General features: G+C 49.1%; 1 long non-coding RNA gene and 2 pseudogenes across 2 annotated transcripts in view; 1 reads left to right on the top strand and 2 right to left on the bottom strand.

Moving 5' to 3' along the window:
- Nucleotides 1–23,470, top strand: part of LOC147021206 (uncharacterized) — a 777,227-nt gene that overhangs the window by 150,521 nt on the left and 603,236 nt on the right. The gene's annotated exons all lie outside the window — the stretch shown is intronic.
- LOC147021212 (uncharacterized) overlaps nt 1–23,470 on the bottom strand; it is a 56,107-nt pseudogene that overhangs the window by 5,080 nt on the left and 27,557 nt on the right. The window contains exon 3 of the transcript XR_015061328.1: nt 18,051–18,110. The product of XR_015061328.1 is annotated as an uncharacterized LOC147021212 (transcript). The remainder of the gene's footprint in view (nt 1–18,050; nt 18,111–23,470) is intronic.
- Nucleotides 20,337–23,470, bottom strand: part of LOC147021213 (uncharacterized) — a 16,814-nt pseudogene continuing 13,680 nt past the window's right edge.

Here is a 23,470-nt window from a genome sequence, read left to right as displayed (position 1 = left end):
TGATCTTGGTAGTTTTACCAGAAGGGGGTTGTGAGCGGTCCTTGAGCCCCCTGGGTAAATATGCGGTTTAGGGGGGGGGGCGACACATCGCAGACAGAGTGGGGTGGGGGGGGCGGCGAAACCAGAGAGGAGACAGTAGAAGACAGACTACCGACGTGCCTGCAGTGAGAGAGTGAGAGGCCCAAAGACTGAGCTTCACCACCTCACATTTGCAGGATAAACATTACCTAAAAATAATGAAGGACATGAAGTTTAAAACAACACCATATATAATTCCAGTCAAAGCCCAGTTGGGCCACTGAATTAATACACCAGGGGGTTGACTCAGCCTGTCATCCTTCCGAGGTGGGCGAAATAAGTACCAGTATACTGGGCCGGTGTATACCCCGGTTAAAATAGGTGTACCATATCCCTGTGTCGTAAGAGGCGACCAGGGTTGCGTCAGGAAGGGCATCCGGCGTAAAACATGTGCCAAATCACTATGCGGATCATACGGATGATCCGCTGTGGCGACCCCTAACGGGAGCAGCCGAAAGAAGAAGAAGAAGATATAATTCCAGTCAATAGGTAGTCTGCAACAGACGTCAATTCTGCTGTTACAACGAGGCTCAATCATTCTGCCGCCATTGCAGGAGATGAATGTAGGTGTTTAAAACGAGAATATATATATATACACATATATATATATATATATATATATATATATATATACACATATATATATATATATATATATATACACATATATATATATATATATATATATATATATATATATATATATATATATATATATATATATATATATATATATATATATATATATATATATATATATATATATATATATATATATATATATATATATATATATATATATATATATATATATATATATATATATATATATATATATATATATATATATATATATATATATATATATATATATATATATATATATATATATATATATATATATATATATATATATATATATATATATATATATATATATATATATATATATATATATATATATATATATATATATATATATATATATATATACACATATATATATATATATATATATATACACACATATATATATATATATACATATCGATAGTTATGCCGGTAAGTACGTGTGAGATAGGTCCCTTTCCTTTTTGTCTCGTGGGAGACTCGAAAACGTGCATTGTGACGTCTTTAGTTAGGTTATTACATCTGCCATCTCCATCGCATACATCCACCATCCCATCTGCATGACCCAACCAGCCCATCCTGCTCCATCGCCACAGAAGAACTCCTCTGGTACGACGATTTTCTCAGGGCTGATCCTGTTACTCTGCGTGAGCGAGGCCACGTGGCCACGAGTAATATTCGAGGCTACCGAACAGGGGCCACTGCTCCACCTCGGAAGGGTGCGGCCGTAGGCCAATGAGAGACGGACAGCAAGATGATTCTCGCCAAGGCCCCACCCCGTGTGGGAGGAGATGTGGCCCTCGAGCAGTGCCAGAAGAGTGGTAGAAAAACGGGAGTGGAGTGGACGGAAGGTCGTGTGTCATTGGTGTTTGTGTGAAGAGTTCGGTGGACAAGAGTTCTGTGGACAGGAGTGGAGTAGACGAAAGGAGCCGTGGTTGTTGTGTTGCACTTGTCGGTGGCTGCACGCATAAGGCGGTTTTGTCGGCACGTGGAGGGAGAAGGCGGTTTTGTCGGCACGTGGAAGGATCGGAGTTTGAGTGCTGCGACGATTTGCCACGCGGGTTCAGTCCCAAACCACGAGCCTGGCACGAGCTCCTGGACCATGCCCTGATGACCATTAGCCACCAGGTGCCGCATTTCGGAACACGCTTCCCTGCGACAGCAGGTACTTCTTTACTCTGACCTCCACTCGTCTCTCCACGCGGCTGCGAGGGGAACAATAAAATCCTGGTTTCTTTTCTTTTGTGTGCGTCTGAGTGTGTTGGGCCCATCTTTTAAGTAGGAATTGTTTGTGTTTTTATTTGCATCATTGTAAATATTCCTTGCTTATGTATTCGCTTTAAGTCTCGCTTCTCTTGTCTTTTATTTTCTGTAAATTTCAGTGTCCGACACAGAGGCTCCGCCCCGCTCAGGGAGCGGATAAAAAGACCAGACTCCCTTTGGAGACGTGCTCGTGTTCGGGTTCGAGTTCGTGTTCATGTTCGTGTTGGTGTCGGAGCCTGGTTGTGTGTCGGAGCCTGAGAATCACTTGCTTCATGTGCCTCGCCGCCTCCTCGCTTGTTTTTGCCAATCGTACTGGCATCTTCCACTTCACTCCTGGTGCCTTCGTCCTTGACGCCACGTGAAAGCTGCGGGTTTGAGTCCCGCCACTGAGCTAGATCGCCGAAGTCCGCACGAGGCGGACAGGTCCCAGCACAGGCTCTAGTCTCCAGCTCACCTTTCCTCAAGCTGGAAGCCTTCAATAAAGACCCGACGGGTCCATTTCTTTGGGTGTGTGTCTGTGTGTGGGCCAGTCTCTTAAGTAGAACTGTGAAGTGCTTTTGCCCACTGTATATTGCCTGCCTGATACTCGGATAACTCTGCCCTTACGTGCTTCCCGCCCCGCTTATTATTGTAATAAATTTCCCTATTGTTGAATGTCCCAGCTCGTTCCCTGTCATTTCTTTTATTGGCTTAGCATGGTGCGTGTTGAGAAATAGCGAGGAAATAAATTGTTCATTTGGACCTACTGGCCTTGGTGACCATCCGCTCAGGGAACACACGGTTCGAGCAAGGTAACGGCTCTTCCTGCTCGAGGTCTGTCGAGGGTGTGAATTCTCTGGTAGCTTTTCCGCGTGGGTAATTAGGTATATTGAAGTTTGGCAATTAACTCTCCCCCACACGGTCAAATTATTGGCGATCTACGGTCTTGTAAGGGAGCCATGCCTTTTGGACTTATCCGAGGGTCATGACCTAAATTCCGGTGTGTTCGATGGAGCCGACTCTACTGCTCCCTCTCGCGGTCGTGCTCGCCACCGATACCCAGCCCCACAACAATACAGTATATATATACACATCTGTATCGGAGTGGCGACCTGTCCAGGATTGTGTCCCATAGCCAAGGAGACTGCTTCGGCAGCACCAACGCTCTGCACAGCACCAACGCTCTGCACAGCACCAACGCTCTGCACAGCACCAATGCTCTGAGCCACATGCGCCCTTCGCAGTGAGATGGGTCCTCGCGGAGGCCAGCGTGTGCGGCGCTGCTGCGAGGAAACAATGACGAGCAAACAGTAACAGTGCAGAGCCCCATTCCCAAGCGAGCCCTCAACCCAACGTGTGCGGCGAGTCATACAGTGCACTTGGCAGTTCAGGATTATCAACTCGAGCTTCCGATGATCTCGGGAAGATTGCCGGTTGCATTAAAAAGGCATACGAATGAATATCTCTTCAGAGGCTGCACGAATGGTGTTTTTCACAACACAGGAAATACAGCCAGTATGACGCCCACGCTGCACGAAATGCATACGGAAGCCGATAAAGGCGACTCCACGCCACATTGGGCAGGATTCCGAGTGTGCGAAGTAAAAGCGGCATGTTCCTTTTCAACAAAATATCTGATACATATTGGTGTTCGCCCCACGCACACGCTAGCAGAGTCGTGCAGACGTGAGCGCTGGCCATGAACGTAATGGCCGAACCACACGCACTGTATGGAATGTGCTCGAAGGCAGACACGTACGCCGATCGCGACTTTATCGTACAAGCAGGGCACGAATGCACCACTCGCGACTTTGTATATCGTATTTCCTCAATATCTGATATATATTGGTGTTCACCCCACGTACACAATAGCAGAACCGGGTGAACGAGAGCACTGACTACGTGGGCCATGGCGGATCTGCGTGTACTGCGCGAAACATGCATGGATTTAGGCATAACGTCATACCTTCGGCCTTCACTGTCAGCAGCGAGTTCCCCACGGATGGTGAACGTCTTGTCGTCTCTTCGGCCAGCGAGGCTGCGATTGAGCAGGGGAATGTTGTACAGTGCGGGCCACGTTGGCGAACGCAGAGCAAGCGCATTGATCAGCGCTGGTCGGACACCCGAGTGGGCATGCAGGACCCTCGGCCGGTCGCCAGGACACGGCCCAGGGGTTTTTGTGGAACGATTCGCGCGCCAAGTTCGGTGTGGGCGATTTGTGTCATGTCATATGGTCAGAGCGGAATATTTTCGCTGTCTGAGATGACCTTGCCAGAAATGGAGTGTTACGGTTTCCGGCCAAAGTTAGCGGGCTGCGTGAGGGGTCAGGGCCAATTGGAGCACCCGATTCAGGTGATGACGCTTCGCTTGTGGGTGGCCCCCTGCCCCGCGCTGCAAGTCCTATAAAGATTGGAGCGGTCCCTCTCCCTTTTCTCTCGCTCTCGCCCTCGTCTCTCTGCCCGACATCGCCACGACCCAACTCCTGCTGCCTGGACTCTGCCTCCTCGTCTCTGCCCACACGACATTGACCCAACCCACCTACGAGGTCCAGCCTACCACTCCATCCACGCACTCTGGATTCCGTCCCTTCTCCACTCAAGCCCCTACTTCATGAACACTGTCTCCACATGCGCTGCTGAAGCCAGAGACGATGTGCCAACTGTCAGATACCGCACCACAGAGCATCTCCCCCCCCCCCCCAAAAAAAACGTATTGGTGGCACATTCGTGCAATCAAGTACAAAGGCACTGTGATCGTAGGCTCAACTCCTCTCCTTTCTTGTTTCAATACTCCCTCATCGGGTTTTGTGTGTGTGTGTGTGTGTGTGTGTGTGTGCACGTGCGCCCTGGCGCCTGTCCACTTAAGTAAGACTGCAGAAGATCGTTATTGTTATCATTATTATTGCTATTATTTTCACGTTAAGTCTGCTCTGTGTCCTCTTTTGTAAGTTGCTTGTTTATTTGCTGCACCACACCTCTCTCCCCCATCTCTGCACAACACACCCCAATAAATTTTTATCGTACCACTTAGCTTTCCTCACCCAATGTAAATAAATTATTATTAGGAATGTTCCCAGCTCATCTTTGTGGTTTCTTTCATTGATCCAGCAAGATCCGAATCCAAGCTTAGCCGGGACTTTATTCCCAACGATCCATTCCTTTTAGCCGGTATGTCTTGGCAGTGTCGCTCGGCTGCATCCGATCCGGTAAAGTGATCCGATCCAGTTCGGACAAGGCATACCGAGGGCATGTTCCCCGGTAATTAACTCACGTGATTAATTAGGTTACCCGATTAACCCATCGACGGGGGAACCCTAGGTCAGGAGGTTGAGTTATTGGCGTCCACGGTCGGTTAAGCGACCCGCCGTATCACGGAATTATCCATGTGTGATGGCCTACAATTCCGGGGAGTCTGGTGGGAGTGGAGATAGCTTCCCCCCAACCCCCCCCCCCATAATGGACTTCTCACCTGACCCCCAACAACATACATATATATGTATATATTGTTGCGGATTCGCGCCCGCCGGCGTGCGGACGGCCACGTAACTCGAATCGCGGCACGTCGCCCACCAGACGGACAATCCAGTCGTGACCCTCTCGGACTAACGCCGGGAACCAGTCACGGGTGGACCTTTCGGTCTCACCGCGATCGTGCCAATCGGCCCCCGCGTGGGATAGGGTTGCTCGCCAAATTCGACCTACCTAAGTACCCACACGGAGGGTAGACCGGGCGATCGCACCTCGCCGCAGGTCGACTTCGGACACGGGCCACTTAAGCGACCCGTTCCGTACTATCGGGATAACCGAGCGGTGTTATTCGTCGGCCTCGACGGTTCGATTAATTATCGGGCGTCTTAGCCCACGACCAACCCTTTACGTGAAGCAAGATGGGGATTCAATGAAAGAAATTACGAAGCGAAGCGGGAAAACAGTTCAACAATAAGCACATTTATTTCGCGATGAACGGAAAGCACACATATACAATTCCACCAAAAGCACATGTAAAAGAAGAAGACAATGCAATATTACACAAAAAGCAAATGCAACAGTGCAGATCTATCCGACTACCGGGCACACGGCAACACTTATACAATTTTACTTCACAGACGGCGCCGACAACACATATTCCCAAAGCAAAAGAAAAGAGAACCACCCTCCAGGATGAGGGGGTAGGCGGGCCTGGGGCCGAGACCGTGTCGGGCCTACCCGTCTGATGATGTGACGCAGAGCGGCGGTGGCGCCTCAACTCCGCGGGCCTCGCGGACAGTGTCTGGTAGGGGGTGGGAAGGGGGCCCCCTTTTGTCGCACTATCTCAGCGCGGGGGGAAACAGGAGGGGGTTGCTGATGCTTGGGGAAAGGAGGATTTCACAAAATCTCGGGTCCCGCGACGAGCGTCTTCACCACGACCTCGGTCGCGCCGCCAGCCTCTCCCTCCGCAGTTCCCCGAATCCGACGCGAGCACCCCCTCAACCGCCTTCGCCGCCGCCGCCTCTCCACAGCTTCGTCCGATCGCCCTCTCCGTCTCCTCGTCCCAACTCTTCACTGGCTCCGCGAACTCCCAACTGCGAACTGCAACTGCGAACTCCCAACTGCGAACTGCTTACGAACGCAGTCGTTTTTATAAGCCCCGTGGCTTCGCTCTTTTACCCTTGACCCTTTGCCTCCGACCCTTCACCTGGCTCCCCATTGGCCCGAGGAAAAGTGGGCGTGAATGCTTTTTGATCCATGAATTTGCATATAGCGACCGCCCTCCAACGCCCTGGAGGCGGGGCCAAATCGCCCCTCGCTCACCGATTGGACGGAACAAAAGTGGGCGTGAGTCGTTTTTGATCCGTTTTTCTTCAGAAAGTCCGCGATGCTTTTGAACACGCTGCTCGGTGCGCGCCCTACACGAGTCCAGCATCGGTGCCCACGAGTGGCGCGAGATGACGGTGATGCGATGGTGGCGAGTTGTGACGGTAAAGGTCGTGGCGGTTGTGGTGAAGCGGCGTTGTGGTTGGTGGTTGTTGTGTGATGCCTGTTGAGACGTGGTTGGTGGTGGTAATAATGGCGGCTGGTCCAAAATAAAGATAGTAAAAGAAAAACGGCTATCCTGAAGAGTCGCAGCCCTCATGAATGACATTTATTCCCTCTAGACAACAGGTTTGGGCCTAACTACACATATACTTACCGAGATATCTCACCTAAGGGACCTGAATGGTGGTTTGCGAATTTGGTCAACCACAACACTACCCCCTCCCCTTTTTACAGACTCGTCCCGAGTCGTCAAATTTTCGTGTGCCATCATGTGTAGTTTTCCCCTAGTACATTTTACCTACGGATCCCTGAGTGCAACATTCATGGTATTCGTGTCCCCAAAATAAATAACCTGAGGGCTGCGTAACTACCTAAACAAACTCACTCACACGGACGACTTAAATAAAATTGCCGGTGCTAAGACAGATATGCCGGGGGCGCACTCATATGTACAGTACATCTTAACCTTAACTTACAAATTTTACACTAAACCATGGCCCAGGATCATTGAACTCTGCAAAAAGAAAGCAGTTAGCAGGGAGCCAGGCTGCCCGCATGCAGTCTCTGGCTCAAATGATGCAGGTGACAGGGAACGTGGCTGGCTGCTCACACGCAGTCCAAGGCCTTCCCTTTTGAGCTGAACGCAGTGAACCACAACGGTGCATGGGCTGCACAAATGCAGTCTCCGTGCCAGCTCAAGTGGCACACGCAATGAACACAACGAATGGATGGATGAATGGTTTGAACTGAACGCCGTGAACCACACGGTGCATGGGCTGCACAAATGCAGTCTCCGTGCCAGCTCAAGTGGCACACGCAATGAACACAACGAATGTATGGATGAATACAAACACGGTGCACGGGCCGCCACTGCAGGCCCGTGTTGTAGCTGCCAACAGGTCAGTTCTCGCAGCTTGCAAACTGTTGCCTTGCGGATCCTGGCGCACATGGAAATGAACAGGGGGGGGGGGCAGAGCAAAATTTGAACGGGGCTGGTGAACAGGGGCAGTGGGCATGGCATGGCAAAGGTAGCAGGCAAACACAGCCCGCAGAGCAGGCCGCTGCAGGCAAACACAGCCGGCAGATGAACTGGCCGGCACAGGCCTTGAAGAAAAACAGCCAGCCGGCAGATGAAGTGGGCCGGCACAGGCCTTGCAGCACAGCAGCTGCAGACGATCCAGCCGGCACAGGCCTTGCAGCAAAACAACAGCTGCCGATGAAGTGGGCCGGCCTTTGCCTTGAAGCAAAACACGGCCAGCCGATGAAGTTGGCCAGCCTTTGCCGTTCAGTGGAGGTTGGTGGAGGGTGTGCGGTGGTGCTGGCCACTCAGAAGGCGGGCTCGGACCTACCTACCTGTCTCCCTCCCACCTATCGCCTTTGCCTGTCACTGTACATACCCACTCCCTTAATTTGTCAAACCCCAATTTAGCCCCAACTTATTTATTTTTATTTTATTTTTTTTTTTACTTCCCCTCTATAAATCGTCCCCTAACCCCCTTTACTGTCCTTGTTCGGCTAACCTATCCTGTCACCTAGCCTACTCCCAACCCCTACGTTCCCTTCCCGGAGGGGAATAAGGGAGAGCTAACGTCCTGTGTCGAGGCCCAACTCAAGCCTCAGAATGGCCTCCCCAGAGTTCAGCGATCTAACCCAAAGTGGGTCCAGCGGCCCACAACGAGAGCGAGGGGATGGATGGTGCGGAGGGGTACACTTCCTAATCTACTCTAACCATTTAACTGTTAAACTACCCCGGGGCTTTCAACAAGCGCCTCTCGCTTAAACTATTGGTTCTAACAACCCAGATTCCCGTCGCCTGTGTTGGTGTCCTTACAATTTCGGGCCTCGCCCCCCAATTTTCTCTCCGTGCCCTCACACGGTCTCATGGCTGGGACACGTGGCTCCCTTTGGCAGGCACGACCCTCTGCCGATTCTCCGACGATGACACCCCCGGGCACTACACTGCCTCCGAGCCTACCAGCTCCCTAACACCGGGGAGTGCCCCCCATGGCACCTCCCCTGAAACGCACACGTGGCAGGCTGGCTTCCCGGGCCCCTTTCCGAGGGTCACCCATGCCCACAACACTGCCCACGCGGCTAATGGCGCCCCGGGCCCCCGCACCAAGCAGGCGCACCCGTGCCCACTACGCTATCCCGGCCCCCCATGGGCCCTTGGCCTACCACGGCCGACTAGCCTGGTGCCCGGGGTACCCACTCAGCGATACTCACCTTTCGCAGCCACGCTCCCAAGCCCGTCAACAGGGCTCCTGCACCCCTCCAAACGGGTTTCGAGCCTACTCTCCCACCAACAGCAAAACGACCTCCATTTTGTAAATTTGACTAACCCCCTAACTCACTCTACACTGACCCCGGGGTCCCCTGGGCAGGAGTCACTCCTCCCCCCAATCACTCATCGCACCATGCAGTCCCCATTCGCTCCACTCACACAGACCCGCTGGCCTCACTCACTCAACATGTCTCCACACAACTCACCAACTCTTCAACACACACACCGCTGAACTCTACCAACCTCCTAACTACCTCCCCTAACTAACTCGTGCTCCCACGTCGTCCCTTAAACTACAGCACGTTCCTTTTAACCTACGTAGCTAAGCTACGTCCCCTCTACACATTCACAGGTCTGTCACTGTCTCCTAATCTCTTTAATCAATTTCCCCACCTAAATCTGGCTACAATCCCTCTAACTAATCCATTCCACGGACTCCATGAGGACTTACCCCTGCCCCATGAAGTCGGTCTAGCTAAGCTAACCCTTCCCCCTAACTAGTTTCCATCCTGTGCCCAGGGTAAGGGGGTCTTCCACCCCTTGCCCAGGAATCCTGTGCACCCGAAAGTGAGGCTTGTTTTTTTTTTTTTTTTTTTTTTTTTACATGCGCATCACCAGCGCGGCAACTCACAGCTCGCGCACTTTACACCTGCCCGTGACGTCATGCAGCTGCACGTGTACCTCGTCCCTCCTTGGACGGTACCATCCGGCAGGGATACCCCTCCTGCCGGATTCCAACCCCACGTGCAGCCATGGCGTCACCGTGCGCATAAAAAAAACACAAGCCCCACGTCTCGAGGGGTTCCCCACGCGAACACATGTGCTTTGCCCGTTGGAGCTTAACACACACGATCGCGTGGAGAACCCGTCCGGTTCAAATCCATAATCCTGCCTAAACTTTGTCCGTCCGCGGGATCGGCAAATCCACCGCGTGCGTTTCCGGACCGGGACTTCACTATCGCAAGCGAGCACGTGGCGGCCTCGTGCGTTGCACAGCACGGACCTCGTGCTCACTGCTGGGTGAACCCGGCACGGTCCCCGAAACAACTACAGCCGCTACCCGGCTTTCGTTCCTCACATGTCTCCGTCGTCGCCTCCATTCCACCCACGCACTCCCGCGTGTTACGACGCTCACCCTCCATTCCATTACATTCACACCGGGAGACGCGGCTGCGTGCTCCCGCATGCCAACCGACATCTCCCTCACATACCGCTCTCTCACACACACGGTCTCCCTTGCACTCGGCCGTTCACTCACGCATGGTGCTCCATTCACTCGCGGCCTTCCACTCACTCGTCCCTCACTCATACACCGTGCCTCACTCACACACGCGGGGGCACTCAACCGCGGTGCTTCATCCACACACCGTCCCTCACTCACACACGCGGGGGCACTCAACCGCGGTTCCTCATCCACACTGGCCGTTTCATCCACACACACGGCCTCTTCCACACACGGTGCCTCATCCACACACGGCGTGCTGGGAAGCACGTACTCTGGCACCATCGCCACCACACCACTCACACACGGGGTCGCTTCCACACACGGGGACGCACTCACGCCTTGCACCACACACACAGGGACAACCACACTGGGGATTCGTGTCCCCCCAAGGGTCTCCGGGGCCTCTATACCCCCCAAGCTTTCCGTGCACCTATTCGCAGCACTCCTCCCCTCGACCTCGCAAAGCACGACCGAACTCACCTGGTCGTGACTCGCCTTAAGGGGGCATACTCCCTCCCCTCGTTCCTGGAGGAGGCCATCCAGCTGCTCGCACCGGGTCTCTACCCAGTCCGCGAGCTCACCCCCATTATCCACCACTACCTCTGTGTGTGTCTGTGCGTCACTTACCCCGTCCTCATCATGCAGTCTCTCCTCTATTTTTTTTTGTCTCCCGTGTCTCTATACATTTATAAGTTTCTGTTGTCGTCACCTCGTGTCTCGTCTCGCACGTTTTGGTCTCCCCATTTAATTTTTCCCTTTCGGTCACCGTTGCACCCCCTCCCAGTTCGTTCGTTCCTACACGTGGAGTCGCCATTTTAAGCTCCCTGCTCACTGCCTTCATGCCCGCCTGCAGGCATCGGCCCATGTTCTGCGTCTCACCCCGGAGCTTTTTCGTTTCTTCCTTCATGTTTGCTTCCATTCCGTTTATTTGCTTGTTCATTTCGTTTTTCATTTCATTTGTATTTGTATCCATCTTTTCGTTTATTTGTTTGTTCATGCCTTTCATTTCGTTTTTCATATCCGCATTCATCTTTTGTGCATTCGCATCCATCTTTGCCAGCATGGTGATTAGCCGGGCCATGTCGGGTGCGCTTGAGTGAGCCGTTTCGGCAGGGGTTGGGGAAGGGTTTTGGTGGAGAGGGGGAGGGGAGGTGTCATACACCGCAGCCGCTGCCGCACCCATTTCGGGCTCTGGGTTCAGTTGGGCGAGTTCGTTTTCCTGTACAATCAACATTTCCTGCACGGGGATTTCATCCTGAGCCATGGATTCTACACATTCTACATCCATTTCTAATACCCCCGGCTCCCGCTCGCCTTGAGACGCCATCTTGCTTCTCTTAAAGGGTTAATTTAGCTCGCTCGTAATTTGGAGGGAATCGGGGGTCGCTCCTCTCACCCCTGGACCGATTCCCGTGAATTTAATTGGAGACAGGAGAGCCCGTTTTCCCGTTCTCCGTTACCAGTACTGCGAGGAGGGCGATGAGTTTATATCGCACGACCTGACACCAGTGTTGCGGATTTCGCGCCCGCCGGCGTGCGAACGGCCACGTAACTCGAATCGCGGCACGTCGCCCACCGGACGGACAATCCAGTCGTGACCCTCTCGGACTAACGCCGGGAACCAGTCACGGGTGGACCTTTCGGTCTCACCGCGATCGAGCCAATCGGCCCCCGCGTGGGATAGGGTTGCTCGCCAAATTCGACCTACCTAAGTACCCACACGGAGGGTAGACCGGGCGATCGCACCTCGCCGCAGGTCGACTTCGGACACTGGCCACTTAAGCGACCCGTTCTGTACTATCGGGATAACCGAGCGGTGTTATTCGTCGGCCTCGACGGTTCGATTAATTATCGGGCATCTTAGCCCACGACCAACCCTTTACGTGAAGCAAGATGGGGATTCAATGAAAGAAATGACGAAGCGAAGCGGGAAAACAGTTCAACAATAAGCACATTTATTTCGCGATGAACGGAAAGCACACATATACAATTCCACCAAAAGCACATGTAAAAGAAGAAGACAAAAAGCAAATGCAACAATGCAGATCTATCCGACTACCGGGCACTCGGCAACACTTATACAATTTTACTTCACAGACGGCGCCGACAACACATATTCCCAAAGCAAAAGAAAAGAGAACCATCCTCCAGGATGAGGGGGGTAGGCGGGCCTGGGGCCGAGACCGTGTCGGGCCTACCCGTCTGATGATGAGAGGCGAAGTGGCGGTGGTGCCTCAACTCCGTGGGCCTCGCGGACAGTGTCTGGTAGGGGGTGGGAAGGGGGCCCCCTTTTGTCGCACTATCTCAGCGCGGGGGGGAAACAGGAGGGGGTTGCTGATGCTCGGGGAAAGGAGGATTTCACAAACTCTCGGGTCCCGCGACGAGCGTCTCCACCACGACCTCGGTCGCGCCGCCGGCCTCTCCCTCCGCAGTTCCCCGAATCCGACGCGAGCACCCCCTCAACCGCCTTCGCCGCCGCCGCCTCTCCACAGCTCCGTCCTCTTCACTCCGACTCCGCGAACTCCCAACTGCGAACTGCAACTGCGAACTCCCAACTGCGAACTGCTTACGAACGCAGTCGTTTTTATAAGCCCCGTGGCTTCGCTCTTTTACCCTTGACCCTTTGCCTCCGACCCTTCACCTGGCTCCCCATTGGCCCGAGGAAAAGTGGGCGTGAAAGCTTTTTGATCCATGAATTTGCATATAGCGACCGCCCTCCAACGCCCTGGAGGTGGGGCCAAATCGCCCCTCGCTCACCGATTGGACGGAACAAAAGTGGGCGTGAGTCGTTTTTGATCCGTTTTTCTTCAGAAAGTCCGCGATGCTTTTGAACACGCTGCTCGGTGCGCGCCCTACACGAGTCCAGCATCGGTGCCCACGAGTGGCGCGAGATGACGGTGATGCGATGGTGGCGAGTTGTGACGGTAAAGGTCGTGGCGGTTGTGGTGAAGCGGCGTTGTGGTTGGTGGTTGTTGTGTGATGGCTGTTGAGACATGGTTGGTGGTGGTAATAATGGCGGCTGGTCCAAAATAAAGATAGTAAAAGAAAAACGGCTATCCTGAAGAGTCGCAGCCTTCATGAATGACATTTATTCCCTCTAGACAACGGGTTTGGGCCTAACTACACATATACTTACCGAGATATCTCACCTAAGGGACCTGAATGGTGGTTTGCGAATTTGGTCAACCACAACAATATATATTGTTGCAGGCCGGAGGTCCGGTGGCTAGAATGACCACGAGGTGGGGGAAGTTACATAGTCTCCCACCAGACTCCCGGAATTGTAGGCCGAGGCTCACGGATAATTCCGTGACGCGGCGGGTCACTTAACCGACCGTAGACGCCAATACCTCAACCGCGTAGCGTAGGGTCCACTTGTCTCGACTCAAGTTACCTAATTAACCACGCGGTTTCGACTACCGGGGAACCACGCCCTCGATACGCCTTGCCCAAACAGGATCACTCTACCAACTACCTTTCCGGTTCGGATGCAGCCGAGCGGAACTGCCAAGGATGTACCGGCAAGAATGAACAGATTATCGGGGACAAAGACCCGGCTAAACTCAGATTCGAACCATGCTGGACCAATGAAGGAAAAGACAAAAATGAACTGGGAACGTTTCTACAATAATTTATTTACACTAAGGCGAGGAAAATCATGTGGCACAGGAACAGGTTTATTGGTGTGTTATGCAGGGGACAGAAGAGAGATGTAGTGCGACAATTTTACAGCAACTTACAAAAGAGGAAACAGAGCAGACTTGTCACGAGAATAATTCAGGCAAGAATTACAGTAATCAAAAACGTAAACAGCTTTTACTTAATGGAAAGGCTCCACACACTCAGACACATACTCGGACAAAAGAAACCCAGTCGAATGGCAAAGTATTTTGCAGCTACGGAGGGAGGGAGTTGAGGTCGCAGTTCTTTTGGTACCTGAACATTCCGAGGGAAGGGATGCTCCGTGGTGCGGCACCCGACAGAGGTCGTGCAGTTCGGCCCACAGCCGCATGTGTGGAGACCGTGTCTGCAAAGGAGCCCGGGTGGAGAGCGCTGAGTCCAAGGTATGAACTTGGCTGCAGACAGGAGCAGGACCCGACTGAGGTCTGGTCGAGGTCTTTTCACCTCTCTCACAACCAACCAACGAACGAACGAACTTTCAAATCCAAACAGCAAACCTCTTCCTCCCTCAACCAACAACGAACTCTCCGACTCTCTCACTCTACTCTGAGGATGGTGTCGTAATTTATAGATCCCCAAAGTCGGGGAGGGGCCATGGTGAAGCTGACGTCATCGTTCGTCCTGATTGGACAGGGCCTTCATGGGGTCCCCCCTTTCTGGGTGGGGTTAATTTTTATAATTACATGTGTCCCTAGACCCCTTTATCATCTTTGTTTGGCTAACCTGTCCTGACCATCTATCTCCAATCCCAAAGATCCTTTTTGAGGGGATTGAGGAAGAGACTAGTGAATCTGTCTCGAGGCCCAATGCAGCCTCAGAATAACTCCCACAGATTTCAGCAATTTTCTAAGGTGAGTCCAGTGGCCAAGGAACAGCGAAGGGATGGATGGTGCGAAGGGGAACACATTTCCTATCTATCCTGGCATTTATTAACGTTAATCTATCCCCAGGGCTTTTCAACACGCCTGTCTCTTTAAACTTTCTGTTCAAGAAACCATGATTCCCATCGCCTGTGTTGGTGTTCGTTATTACTTTGGGCCTGGCCTACAAATTTTCACTCATGCTCTTGCACAATTTCGTGGCTGGGTAGCGTGGCTCCATTGCCAGGGATACCCATCTGCTTAACTCGATCTTCGGCACCCCCGGGTCGCTGAGGCTGTCTCCGAGCCTACCTACTCCTTATGAACGTGGGGGATGCCCTTCCTGGCATCTTACCCGTCGATGCCCACGTGGCATTTTGGTGCTCCGGGTCCCGTTTCCGTGGGCTACCCCTGCCCATTACACTAACTTGGTCCTTTGGACCCCTGGCCCACTCTGGCCAACTATTTCGGTGCCCGGGGTGCCCTCTACTCAGTGTGCACGTTTCACCAGCCATGCTCCCAGCCGGTCAATTGTCTCCTGCACCCTACAAAAGGTTCCGTGCTTTCGTTCAACACCAACTGCAAAGGGACATCCGATTGGTTAATTGAACTAACCCGCTAACTATTATTACACTAACCCCGTGTTGGGTTCCCTGGGTGGGATTCACTCCTCCCCCCAATCATTCGTTCGCACCATACATTCCACATTGACTCTATTCACAATCGGGCCCGCTGACCCACATTCAGTCATCATGTTTCTTTCTTCTTGGTTTTATTTTTATTTTTCACATCACTGATGCTCAACTGACTACGTTCCCCTAACTAGCTTGTGCCCCTCGTCATCCCTTACTCAAATTCATGTTCCATTTAATTCTACGTAGGTCATCTACATCCCCACTACACATTCCATATCTGTCCATGTCTTTAATCCATTTCTAAATTCAATACTAAATTCCCCCTAACTCATGTTACCAGGCAAAATGGAGGACTGCTCATGCCCCATGAGGCCGGTGTATCTAATGCTAAACCCATCCCCTAACTAGTGCTCCTATTCCCCTGACGAGGATGTTCACTACATCCTGGCCGGGCATTGTGTACTCGTGGCAAGGCTCGATGAGCCTTGCGTCTCCAGGGCAGCAGTTTACAGTACACGCTCGCCCCCTCCATATGGATACATGAGGCTGTAGCGTCGCCCCGTTAATCACATTAAATACTCGTTTTCGAGCCATCGCCTATGCGAGCCGTGTGGTACCCACCTGCCTTTCGTGCTCCGAGATCCCCGATGACGTCACTCGCACATGGCCCACGCTGTGAGGTCCGCCACGCAGACAGGCCTGGCGGTGTCGTCGGGACTCGTTCTGCGCGTCTGGCGAACAGCACTCGCGGCACGCAGCACGTCGGGCCTTGTACACTCGCGAGCATGGGGACATGTGCTTTCCAAATTCACTCGACCCAATTTGCCTCCATTTTAGCAGTCCACACTCTGATCTTGTACCAAGCGCAGAGCATTTCGATATTTAGAGCGACCAAATTTAGATATTGTTCCATATTATCAGAATCCGAAAGAATTTCGATGATCGGATCATAAACGGCGGAGAAGATAGATTTTGAAAATGGACGATTTCGCAACTTTGGAGTGACCTTGACATTGACCATCAATTGGGTCAGAGGTCATACCGTCGTGCATCCCTCATCGACATCTACCCACATACCAAATATCAAGAAAATCGGAAGAAATAAATGGGGAAGGACGGACGGACAGACATCGAGACTGGTTTTATTAGGTCATCTCATTAGAGATGACCTAAAAAAAGAAGAAGAAAGATGAGGGGTGGAGGTGGGATTAGTAATGAGAATATGTTATGCTTCATGGCCAAACACACACAGAAAAACAAACTCATGTTAGAACAGCTGCACAAACGACGACACAACAGAGTTGATAATGTAATCCACTGGCACATCTGCAAAAACTTTGATGTCCCAGTTCCAGAAAGTTTTTGGGAACATGAACCAAAAGTAATCACTGAAAACATGGAAGTCCCTACCACTCACATTCGACCGAATGATCCCATCGAGCGTGAACATCGAAAACAAAGCATTGCGACCAGATATCACAGTTGGGTACAAAAAAAAAAACAAAAAAGAGAAGGCATTGCTGTTGAGGTGTTAATAGCAGTGATTTTGGACTAAAGGATGCAGAATTCAATAAAATGACCAAACACCAAGACCTCAAGAATGAAGTAAGACCCTGGAAGTTGAAGAATGCCAAAGGTGTACCAGTGATAGCTGGACCTACAGGAATGATGACAAAGAACCTCACAGAGATATTAAACATGGGGCAATACCCCTGGGCACTCACCTGTTCGTGGCTGGAATTGATAATATAATCAGACAACCAATGGTCAGCATGCATGACCCACAAAATATATAATGGAGAAGAAAGTAAATTCCTATAGATTTTTTTTTAATACCATGAACAAACCTTGGTACATCACAGGTGATAAAGATTGTGGTCAAATTTCATCGAAATTTTGTGTGTGGGTTCAGAAAAGAAAGCACATACATATTTTGGGGGCAACCCCCCTTAAATCTCCTGAAAGCAGATTTTTCTCATGTCATGAACAAACTGTGGTTCGTCATGGGGGATGAAGCTTGGCGCGAGTTTCATACAAGTTATGTGTATGGGTGGGGGGCGGGGGGGGTTTCCTCCCAAACTCCCTCTGTAGACCCCTTCAGACCCCGTGTTTTTTAAATGCCATCACGAGTGATAAAGGTTGTGGTCAAATTTCATTGAAATTGTATGTGTTGTTTCTGAGAAGAAGTTGCAAGTATTTGTGGACGGATGACAAGCCATCCCATAAGCTCCCCGGAACGACTTTACAGGTGAGCTAAAAACTATCCCTGGGAATATTATAACAAATGAACGACATTTGTAAGATGTCCAGGGCTCAACGACGATCCTGAAGAGAGCCCTCGGCACCAAACTTTGAGAACAGAAAACTTCACAGCTTGGTCCATGAATCATGACCCCTTACCGGAATAAAGGTGGATGCTTTGAGCTTGCCCTGGTTGGACTCCATTACACATTCTGAAACCTGCATATGTAGATACCAATCAACGACACACACACACAATATCGAGTCAACTTGATTACCGATTACAGTACGTACTGTACACAACCCATAAACCTTGAATGGCTTTCACCGAAAAACGACGTTACATTGATATAGATGTTTCAAGGATATGATCACAAACATCGTTCCTTATAAACAGCTGCATATAATGGGTGGAAAAAATTGGCTCGGTAATTTAGAAAGCACGATAATACTCAAACGGCTTGGATATAGTTATCAAATATATTTTGCTTTGAAACTCAAAAAGGGAAACATATAACCTTTGTAAAGCAAATACAAAAACCAAATGCTTTAGAAACAGGCGCGAGGACAAAGGAAGACCTGATAGAACCTGATAAATGAAACTTTGCCACCATGATGCCCGTAACAGGCATGGAATGTCCACACACCCACAGAGAGTTTGTACAGATCCAAATATGCCTATATGTACAACATCCGTGTATGCTGAAAACCTACCTCTACCTTGTAGGAACTGTCGACCGTACATCCCAATCAGGACACAAACTGTACTGTACAACTTAGTAAGTGGCTAAAGCACTCAAGCACTCCAACGGAATGCCTGGCTTGGCAAGCGATTACCAATTGCCCTCGATACAACTATATGCACCCAGAAACGCCCATGCAATGTCCAAATTGGACAAATCAACACTTTTTGGAGGAGTCAGAACTGCTGATACTTTCAAATCTGGAGCTTACATCCAGGCCAAAAAATGGCGGCCTCAGACCCGAGCGAGGTTACCCACGAAACACCTGAAGACCCCAGACAGCAAGGTGGCCGAGGATCACCTGATGAAGGAGATAATTAAATAAGGCCATTAATTATCTTCAAAAGGGGTGTTTTAATTAACCCAAACACCCAATTTAATGCCGGAATACCAGCACTGCAAAAACACATACAATGACGCACACACTCCCTTTTATTCGTATAGATAACAAGAAGTGTCATGACTTATGTATACCGTACATCATTTACTGGAGAACAATTTTACGATTACTGTTCTTGGTCGACTCACTGCAATATTTTTACTGTTCAACTGCAGAATAATTGCAGTCATTAGTCATATTGGAACGTACATTTGTCTATAAACTATCATGTCTTTTTGCTTAACACAGTCATTAATGACTGGAGATAGTTAATCAAAATTGTTGAATGGTGAGTACATTGCATTGGTAATATATGTACTCTTCAACTCTAGTTAATGGTAACAGCATCTATCATTGAACACATTTTCCCAGAAGTATTGCCCTGAAGTTTGTCTCAAAATTGTTATAGAAAGCATCCTGAGAGAGTTTTCATTTTATCTTTCAGGTTTTTCATCAATCTCCACCTACAATGCTCAATAAACTGTTGAAGCAAGAGAAGTCGTTCTTATTTCACCTTCTCCATTTATTTAAACAAAACTGCAGAAACTTTACAGTAAATCTCACTTGGCTGCACCTGGATTAGTGCAGAGGCAAAAACTAAAAAGAGGTCTGGAAAAGGATTTTAAAATACTGTATTTCCTTCTGACAAGCTGGCATCCACTATTGTTTGTTCGGGCATGGGGTCCTGCATTTGAGCTCACTGCACTCAGCAGCAAGGTCATGCAATCCATCATTCCAGGAGAGATAAAAATCACAACTTTTATCCAACATCCTCATCTCACATCATCAATTTGGATTCAGACTCGGCCACTCGAACTTGGACATGCTGCTTTTACTCTGCCAACAATGGATGGAGGCCTTCAATATCAGCATGAGATCAGGGCTGCCTTTCTGAACAAATCTAGTGTTTTTGATACACACTGACATGCTGCATTGCTCTCCAAACTGTCTGCCTATTGAATCCAACACCAACTGCACTCTTGCATTACTGACTTCCTCCACTCTCATCGCCAGCATGAGGGTCTCAAAAGAACCTTTTCTTCTCCTCTCCCTCTCATGGCTGGACTACCCCCAATGCAGTGTTCTCAGCCCCATCTTATTCCTAACCTTCATCAATGATCTCATTGACTCTCTGGAAAATCCTCATTATCTTCTTGCTGATGACTCCACACTCTACCGTGACATCCCTCATCTTTCTGACAGACAGCAGCCACTTCCCTCTCTTCAAACCTTGACAAAAACTACAAACTCGTCAAACACCTACAGTATCTCTCTTCCTCCTGCCCCACCCCCACCCCCTCTCTTTCTCCCCCACCCCACCCAAGGAGGGTTCCACAAACCCATCTACTCACTCTCACCCAGGATCTCTCTTGGACAAGCAAAATTTCAAAGTTGGCCTCCAAAACCAGACTTGACATCCTCAGTCATGCATCGTCCTTCTTAAACCTGTGGAAACCAAGGCTTTCAAGATCATTGCAATCTCTCATGATGAAGGTGAGTGGATGGGCCTATCACTTCGACATTGTCAACAGGTCGGTGGTCTACGTCTTCTTCCAACTAATTCCTAGTCTTACACCCTCTGCCCTCTCCATGCTTACTCTCTCCTTGGTATGTGTAGGTTCCACACAGTCTATCAGAAACCCGCGCAGAGTGAAACTGTTTAAATCCAGAACCACTGCTTACCTCCACTCGTGTATTCCTCTTTTTCCCATCTGTGGAACCATCTTCCACACCCTCTTCAATCTGATTCTTCCCTCCAGGTCTTCAAGACAGATGTTCACCACCATTTCAAGTCATCCCAAACCAGGATCTTTTCTGCATCCAATAAGGAATACCCCACCACTTCCAAAATTTTGCTTTAGAATCCAAATTGTCCACCCCTGAGGTTGTTGCCTGCCCCTCAATATCTGCATGTGTTACTTGTCAGTCTCTGTCTAATTTTCCACTCTGCCCTGCTGTTGGTGTTTCCCCTTTCTACTGCTGTTCCCTTTGTTATGTTGTGTCCTGATATGTTCTGTGTCCAAGCTCTTTCACGAGCTTAGACTATGTATACAACAAAAAGTCAAGGGTTGAATGAACGTTTTTCTCATTCTCAGGTGCAAAAGACACAGTGAATGAGTGAAGATCGAAAAATAGTGGGTCAGGATGAGAGAGGACTTAAAATGGTGCATTGCCTGAAAACTCGGGAGGCAAGATCAGGATTGGATTACCACGCATCCATTGGTTGAATGTAGTGATTTTGAAGAGCACCAGAAATGTGGGATGCCATTCACACCAGGGCTTTTGAATTTGGCATCTTGGTGAGTGTTTCATAATTTTCTGTTTGGCAATTAATTATCCTCTCAATGTTGCTTCTTCTTTTCCAAGTTTTGGATCTGTTCCACCTTCTTGTTGTGTTCTTTTGAGCTTTCATAAATCCCTTTCCAAAAGTAGTTCATCTTTTTTTGAGGTGGAGGGATTGCAATCGTCTGCTTCTATTTCCTTAGTTTTCCATTGAATCTTCCGAGTAAATTTTCAAACAGCTGCTCTTTTCTTCTGTCATTTACTTTGAGTTTTTTCGACTGTCATTGGTTGTTATCTCTTTTGGATTTCAGGAGGTGGGAGGAAGTTCGACCAGAAATCAAAATCTCCACCTCCTTGTTGGTGAAGGATCATGATTCATGAACCAAATTGTGAAATGTCGTTCTCAGAGCCTCGTTCCAAGGACTCATCAAAATCTTCACTGAACCTTTGACAGCCCCCACTTGTAGCGTGTCAGGAGTGATTTCCTCCCTCCGAGTGATTTTTAAGTGATCAGAAAGGGGTTTCTTTATCATTCCTGTCACTCCGACTATCACTGGTATAATTTCAGTTCTCTTCAATTGTGTGGTCCTCTTGATCTCATTGTTCAGATCCTGGCATTTCATCATTTTCCAGATTTCTGTGGCATTTAATTCAGTCATTGAGAACTGAAAGCTCAATCAACAATGCTGACTTTTCCTTTTTGTGTTTGAGCACTATGTCCAGACGCAATGCTTCATTTGTGATATCCACACTTCCCACCGTTTTCTTGAAGGCATTAGTGTGGTGTTCTTGATGTTGAACATTTATGAATCATTGTCAATCTCAATTAATTAGACCCCTTCTTAACCTTTCCAATGAACCTTCCTTGTTAATCCATGCATTCTCAAGCTCTTTTTCCAATCTTTCTATTTCCTTAGTTTTTCCAATCTTTCTGCTCTTTTATCTCTCTCCCATTTGGCAGAGTATATTTCTTTTTTTTCTTTGCAATCATTGGGGCTGTGTTTGTTTCTGTTTCGTTTTCCTGTGTAGTATCCATCATTTGCACCTGTTTTTTGAAGCATGTTGCGAAATGGATTAAGGATCCCTTTTCTGGTTTGTTGTTTTCTTGCTTGTGTACAAATCTCATGCTATAGTCTATTGAGCTTTTCACATCCTCTGCTAGTCTGACACACAATGTTCTTTGCACTTGGTTAGCCTCCATCCGACGGCCTCCTCATTCTAATCTTGGTAAATACAACATCGGTATGCATTGGTTTTTGTAGAACGTCGTGTGAATAGTTAGAACTTTCCTTTTTTTGGTGCCTAAAGCACATCTATGAATTGTTGATCTCTAATTGTGGCCAGTTTATAATTGCACAGCTATATTGGAATACTGGCACTGCAAGTTGGTTTATAGCTTTGGTTTTGTTCATTGAAGAGAGGGATGCTTAAGAATTAGTTTTATTCTGCAGAGTTACTCTTTGCTGATTAGTTAACACATTTTTTTGTGTTTTACCTGTGGCCTTCTTCTATTCTGAGGGATTTGTCGGATGCTTCATTTTCTCGTTACTGCATTGTTGTCTGTTCTTTTTGTGTGCTCTCCTGTGTGGATCCTCATGTGCTGATTGAAATTGACTTTTTGAGAGAGACCTTTATCACACATCGAGCACTTGTAACAACGCTCTCCTGTGTGGATCCACATATGCTTATTCAAACTGTCTTTTTGAGAGAAACCTTTATCACGTGCAGCATTTGTAAGGTCGCTCTCCTGTATGGATCCTCATATGCTGATTGAAATAGCTTTTTTCAGAGAAACCTTTATCACATATGGAGCATTTGTAAGGATGCTCTCCTGTATGGATCCTCATATGCCTTTCCAAAATGCCTTTTCGAGAGAAACCTTTATCACATATGGAGTATTTCTGAGGAACCTCTCCTGTGTGGATCCTCATATGCCTTTTCAAACTGCATTTACAAGAGAAAGCTATATCACATACAGAGCATTTGTAAGGATGCTCTCCTGTATGGATCCTCATATGTATTTTCAAACTGCCTTTTTCAGAGAAACTTTTATCACATGTGGAGCATTTGTGAGGTCACTCACCGATGTGGATCCTCATATGCATCTTCAAAATGCCTTTTCGAAAGAAGCCTTTATCACATATGGAGCATTTCTAAGGATACTCTCCTGTATG

Source organism: Eptatretus burgeri, chromosome 8 (genome assembly GCF_056783735.1).
Source record: "Eptatretus burgeri isolate ZD-2024b chromosome 8, Ebu_testis_v1, whole genome shotgun sequence".
Lineage (NCBI taxonomy): Eukaryota > Metazoa > Chordata > Myxini > Myxiniformes > Myxinidae > Eptatretus > Eptatretus burgeri.
This window is presented reverse-complemented; position numbering and strand designations above follow the sequence as displayed.